At 42.6% G+C, this 6,968-nt stretch overlaps 1 non-coding gene across 1 annotated transcript; it reads left to right on the top strand.

Moving 5' to 3' along the window:
• The first annotated feature begins 5,669 nt into the window (after positions 1-5,669).
• LOC120855257 lies at positions 5,670-5,776 on the top strand. The gene has a single exon (XR_005719220.1). It is a non-coding gene; the product is annotated as a U6 spliceosomal RNA (small nuclear RNA).
• Positions 5,777-6,968: the final 1,192 nt, after the last annotated feature.

The following is a 6,968-nucleotide window of genomic DNA, read 5'->3' as shown; positions in this document are numbered from 1 at the left end:
GGTGGTTCAGTGGCCCAGACTCCTGGTTACCACAGCAGGAGGCCCAGTTCAATCCCCAGTCAGGGATCTAGATCCCACATGCTGCAACTAAGACCCAGCACAGCCACACACACACACAAAATTTAAGACATATAGAACTTCCCTGATGATGCAGTGGTTAAGAATCCACCTGCCAATGCAGGCGACATGGGTTTGATCCCTGATGAAAGAAGATTCCACATGTCATGGGACAACGAAACTTGTTCACCGCAACTACTGAACCTGTGCACTAGAGCCCACAGACTGCGACTACTGAAGCCCGAGCACCCTAGAGCCCGTGCTCTGCAGTAAGAGAAGCCACCATAATGAGAAGCCTGAGCATCCACCCACCACAAGTAGAGGAAGCCTGCTTGCAGCAAGAAAAACCCCAGCATAGCCAAAAAAGAGAGAGGGAGACATATAATTAATCATCGGGAAGAGGGAGAGGAAGTCTGGAGTGTGGGGTATCATGTTAGGGTGGCAGAGAAAAGAATACTGTATCAGAAATTAGTTTGGATTCTAGTTTCACCTCTACCACTATGTGCATAGATCATTCAGTCCCTCTACTAACAACAAGTATTTACTGAGGGCGAGGAGTACGTCAAGGCTGTATGTTGTCACCCTGCTTATTTAACTTATATGCAGAGTACATCATGAGAGATGCTGGACTGGATGAAGCACAAGCTGGAATCAAGATTTCTGGGAGAAATATCAATAAGCTCAGATATGCAGATGACACCACCCTTATGGCAGAAAGTGAAGAAGAACTAAAGAGCCTCTTGATGAAAGTGAAAGTGAAGAGTGAAAAAGTTGGCTTAAAGCTCAACATTCAGAAAACGAAGATCATGGCATCCGGTCCTATCACTTCATGGCAAATAGATGGGGAAACAGTGGAAACAGTGGCTGACTTTATTTTGGGGGGCTCCAAAATCACTGCAGATGGTGATTGCAGCCATGAAATTAAAAGACGTTTGCTCCTTGGAAGGAAAGTTATGACCAACCTAGACAGCATGTTAAAAAGCAGACGGACCTTGCCAACAAAGGTCCGTCTAGTCAAGGCTATGGTTTTTCCAGTAGTCATGTATGGATGTGAGAGTTGGACCGTAAAGAAAGCTGAGCGCTGAAGAATTGATGCTTTTGAACTGTGGTGTTGGAGAAGACTCTTGAGAACCCTTTGGACTGCAAGGAAATCAAACTAGACAATCCTAAAGGAGATCAGTCCTGGGTGTTCACTGGAAGGACTGATGTTGAAGCTGAAACTCCAGTATTTTGGCCACCTGATGCAAAGAGCTGACTCATTTGAAAAGACCTTGATGCTGGGAAAGATTGAAAGCAGGAGGAGAAGGGGACGACAGAGGATGAGATGGTTGGATGGCATCACTGACTTAATGGACATGAGTTTGGGTAAACTCTGGGAGTTGGTGATGGACAGGGAGGCCTGGCGTGCTGCGGTCCATGGGGTCTCAAAGAGTCGGACACCACTGAGTGATTGAACTGAACTGAACTAAGGCAATTTGCTGGAGAGAAAGTCTTAAGAGTTCACTTCCCCTTGAAGTCTATAGTCAGGGAAACTGACAGCAAATAGCTATTAAAATAATTATTCAATCACAGTTGTGTAGAGTGCATGAGAAAGCATACTGCTGCTAAGTCACTTCAGTCGTGTCCGACTCTGTGTGACCCCATAGACGACAGCCCACCAGGCTCCCCCGTCCCTGAGACTCTCCAGGCAAGAACACTGGAGTGGGTTGCCATTTCCTTCTCCAATGCATGAAAGTGAAAAGTGAAAATGAAGTCGCTCAGTCATATCCGACTCTGTGCGACCCCATGGACTGCAGCCTACCAGGCTCCTCCGTCCATGGGATTTTCCAGGCAAGAGTACTGGAGTGGGGTGCCATTGCCTTCTCCGTGAGAAAGCATAGATGGACCTCAATTAGTCAGAAGACCAGGAAGTTTTCTCTGAAGTTCTGAGCTTCAGCTAGAACCTGAAAGGTGACCGGAAACTGACCAGTCTAGGAGGGAAAGAACGTGAGAGATAATGTGTGCAAAGGCCTCAGGCAGGGAGGGAGCTTTGGCACTGGTGAGGAACTGAAAAAAAGGCCAGTGTGACTGGTGCATAATGAGAGACAGGATGAAACTAAATGAGACTCAAGAATTGGGCAGAAAGAAGAAAAATAGAGACTTTAGTTGTTAATTACAAGCAGTGATCATCTGGTAAAGGATTAATAGAAGCCTAGTACTCTCAGGTTTATGTTTTAAGAAATTCACTGTGATTGCAGTGTGGAAAGGAGATTCAGAGAGAGATGAGTACATTAGGAGTTAGAAGAATATCGCAGCAAATTCAGGCAAAAGGTATTGGTCTAATACAGTGATGATGGGGAATACCTTGGCGGTCCAATGCTTAGGACTTCTCGCTCTCACTGTTAAGGGTCCAGGTTCAGTCTCTGGTGGGGGAACTAAGATCCCACAAGTTGTGCGGCTTGTCGGGAGGAGAAAAAGAAAACATATATATAAACAGAAAAGGACAAATGGACATTTTAGGTGGTAAAATGAGAGGTCTCAGTGATTGATTGGATTTGGGGAAGGCATTAAAGGAGGAGATACAAACATAATATCTAGTTTAATTTGAGTGATTCGGTGGATCTGGTGCCATTTTCTTTAACTATGTTTATTTTTAATATCAATATTTATTTATGTGGCTGCACTGAGTCATAGTTGCAGGACACAGGATCTTAATCTTCATTGCAGCATTCCAACTCTTAGCTGCAGCATGTGGGATCTAGTTCCCCCTACCTGGGCCCCCTGCATTGAAAGCAGGTGCCATTTTCTAAAGCAGGTAATACTAGAGATAGGGAAAGATCATTAATTCACCTTTGGACATGCTGTGTTTCAGGAGAATCTAAAATATCAGATAGGAATATTCCATAGACAATCAAAAGGTTTGGGGCTTAGAGAGTAAAATCAAACTAGGAATACAAATCTTGGAATCTCTGGTATGGGTTAGGGTTAGGGTTAGGGTTAGGGTTAGTTAAAGCCAAAAGAGCCCCTGAAATTTCCTCAGAAGAGCAAGAGGAGAGCAACAGGCCCAGTACCAAACTAGAGATGGAAGGGGAGAGACAGAGGAAATCATCTCCTTACTCAGAGTCTATTTCCAAGACTGTAAAATAGGGACGTGGGGCTATTAATCTCAGAATAACTTCTGAGATTCCTTCTAGTTCAACCATTTTAGACCTCTGGAAGGTAAAAACCAAAGAAATTCTTCCGGATGTATGAAGGGGGCAGTGGGGATAAGAGAAAGAAAAGAAGCAGGCAAGGAGGGGACTTCCCTGGCGGTCCAGTGACTAAGACTCAGCCTTCCAGCTCAGGGGATACAGTTTAATCCCTGGTTCAGTTCAGTTCAGTCGCTCAGTCGTGTCTGACTCGTTGTGACCCCATGAATCGCAGCATGCCAGGCCTCCCTGTCCATCATCAACTCCTGAAGTTCACTCAGACTCATGTCCGTCGAGTCGGTGATGCCATCCAGCCATCTCACCCTCTGTCGTCCCCTTCTCCTCCTGCCCTCAATCCCTCCCAGCATCAGAGTCTTTTCCAGTGAGTCAACTCTTCGCATGAGGTGGCCAAAGTACTGGAGTTTCAGCTTTAGCATCATTCCTTCCAAAGAACACCCAGGACTGATCTCCTTTAGGATGGACTGGTTGGATCTCCTTGCAGTCCAAGGGACTCTCAAGAGTCTTCTCCAACACCACAGTTCAAAAGCATCAATTCTTTGGTACTCAGCTTTCTTCACAGTCCAACTCTCACATCCATACATTACTGGAAAAACCATAGCCTTGACTAGACGGACCTTTGTTGGCGAAGTAATGTCTCTGCTTTTGAATATGCTATCTAGGTTGGTCATAACTTTTCTTCAAAGGAGTAAGCGTCTTTTAATCTCATTTCAAATCCCTGGTTAGGACAAGTTTAATCCCTGGTTAGGACAGGTTCAATCCCTGGTTAGGACAGATTTTATGTGTAATCTCCAGAATTTTACTATGGGCTGGGCTGGGCCCTAGCAGTCTTGCTCTTTTTCTCAAATGCTTCCAGACTTCAGGAACAGCAGACTTCATTGCCCAAGTCACCCCCTTATTAAGGCAGGAATGGAACATTTATCCTTTGATAAATGTTTATATACTTCACACAACTGACACTGTAAAACCCTATTTTTAAAGATTTCTACTGGTTCTCTGTAATCCACACAGTTTACAAAGCTTGTGACTCCTTAGCCATGTATATTTCTCACCATACACTCCAAGCTCCAGCCACATTGCATTTTTCTGAAACATACATTTTTTTCCTGGAACCTACAACTTTGCACATGCTGTTCTTTCTGCCTCCAGTGTCCTTGCCATCTCCCCTCCCCAACTCCCATTTGTCCTTCGAAACCCTGATCAATTAAGCCATATTTTTTCCCTTGAGCAGAACAAAGGTGCTCTCTTTGTCCACCCATAATATTGGTCACAGTTCCTTATGGTAACCTGTTTTAGTGTATTAAAGTTATCTGTTTATATCAGCATTTTTCTTTTGGAAATCTTGGACTCAGTTGAAAATCTAATGAGAATAATGAAACTTCTCAGAAAAATGCACATACAACCGAATTTTTACCTCCAATCTCATTATGTACTCTCTTTCCCAAGTATGGGGGTTCCCTGGTGGCTCAGATGGTAAAGAATCTGCTTGCAATGCAGGAGACCCAAGTTTGATCCCTGGTCAGGAAGATCCCTTGGAGAAGGGAATGGCTACCCACTTCAGTATTCTTCCCTGGAGAATTCCAGGGACAGAAGAGACTGGCGGGCTACAGTCCATGCAACTGCAAAGAGTCAAACACTACTGAGCGACTAACGCTTTTGCTTTCACACTTTCCCCAAGTACATTCATTTCATTGACTGCAGGTTAAGAGAACCAGCTCTCAGCTTATATTCTGCCTCTCCAATAAATCTGTGACTGCTTATAGGACAAAAAACATTTTATTATTAATCTTTATAATCCAGTGCTTGCTAAATAAATGTTTGTTGAATTAATTTCTCTCATTCATTTTCAAAATTCTCCCTAGTAATGTCAATCTCCATTTTATTAATGAAAACCTTGTGGGGCCAACCTTTGCGTTCAAAAGTTAAATGTGAAGATTTAACTAGCATAATTGAATGTTAAAGGAAAGGCACTGTGGAAATCCCAAGATAAATGGATGGTTGGCTTTTGACGTGCAGGTGTGTTTTATGACTTGCTGAATGAAGGTCTGAGAAGAGCAACATGAGAACAAAGCTAAAGGAAGAAAAGACCTACAGCTGGGCCAGGTGGCCTAAGGACACTAGGAATCCACAAGGGCCCTGTTGGGGATGTCATCAAGGGCAGAAAAGAACCAGAACCCAGAAAGAGCCAGCAGGAAAAGATCCTTGAAGTTTTTAACTCAGAGTCTAGAGGTAAAAGCTGAAAGTTTCACCAGTCCCCCAAGAAATGAGAAAGCTAATGATAATATAATAAGCTTTTCATAAAGCTAAACTTATTCAGTGTAGAAGATTTATTTATTCTTAGATTGTTTTCCTCCTACTTTCTTGATGTGAAAATGCCCTTTCTTCTCAAATGATGCCAGTAAAAATTAGCCTTTTAAAAAATAGCCCTTGCTCACTTTGGCAGCACATATACTAAAACTGGAACACTACAGAGAAGATTAGCATGGCCCCTATGCAAGGATGACATGCAAATTCATGAAGTATTCCATATTTTTATATGTATGGCTGAGTCCCTTCGCTGTTCCTCTGAAACTAGAACAACATTGTTAATCAGTTATACCTCAATGCAAAATAAAAAGTTTAAGGTTTGGAAAAATAAAAAATATACACTAGATGTTGAAGATATAACAGTGAGCAAAAGAAAACAAGTCAATAAATTAATATCCTTATTTGGTAAAATATAGTGTATAGAACTCCACACTGGTTCCTTTTCTTTTTTTTCTCATACTGTTTCCTAAGACTTCTTTTTTTTTTTCCAAACCTCTTTTATTGATCCACAGGGTCTCAGAGTTTCAACAGCACTGTGCTAGGAAACAGCTTATAGTCTTAATCTTAGACAATAGCCCAGAGGGAAAAATGAAGTATAAACAAGATTTCTGGAGATAGTTCCAAGAGAAAAATGAAGTTAGGGAGACCTAGGAAGGACTGGTTCAATTTTAAGTCTGTGCCAAGAAAAAATATTTAAACTAATGAATGTGCCTCTAAACTATTTGACAGTGTTTTATAGTTAAATGCTTCCCTTTTGATCCTTGGGTGGCAACTACAGAGTGTGAGAGGCAAAAATATGTCCACTTTGCTCAGAAAGGCTTATCAGAATGTCTTGGTCAATGGAAATGTTAACTTGGCATTTCTGAAGCATAGTGGTTCCATTTTTGTTCCTGGAGCAGGGAAATACATTTTCACTGAGTTGGTAAAGACTTTACAATATTATTAATGTTCTATGAAATTGGTTCCTCATGAACAAGGCACATGGGGTTGGGCTCTCAGTTCAGTTGAGTCCTGTCCAACTCTTTGTGACCCCATGGACTGCATCACACCAGGTTTCCCTGTCCAACATCAGCTCCTGGAACTTGCTCAAACTCATGTCCATCGAGTCAGTGATGCCATCCAACCATCTCATCCTCTGTCGTCCCCTTCTTTTCCTGCCTTCAATTTTTCTCAGCATCAGGGTCTTTTCCAAAGAGTCAGTTTTTTGCATCAGGTGGCTAAAGTATTAGAGCTTCAGCTTCAGCATCAGTCCTTCCAATGAATATTCAGGACTGATTTCCTTTAGGATGGACTGGTTTGATATCCTTGCAGTCCAAGGGACTCTCAAGAGTCTTCTCCAACACCACAGTGCAAAAGCATCACTTTTTTTCACACTCAGCTTTCTTTATGGTCCAACTCTCACATCCATATATGACTAAT

This window comes from Oryx dammah, unplaced genomic scaffold, assembly GCF_014754425.2.
Source record: "Oryx dammah isolate SB20612 unplaced genomic scaffold, SCBI_Odam_1.1 HiC_scaffold_27, whole genome shotgun sequence".
NCBI classification, from domain to species: Eukaryota; Metazoa; Chordata; class Mammalia; order Artiodactyla; family Bovidae; genus Oryx; species Oryx dammah.
The sequence above is the reverse complement of the archived record's forward strand: the minus strand, read 5'-3'. Positions and strand labels throughout refer to the sequence as shown.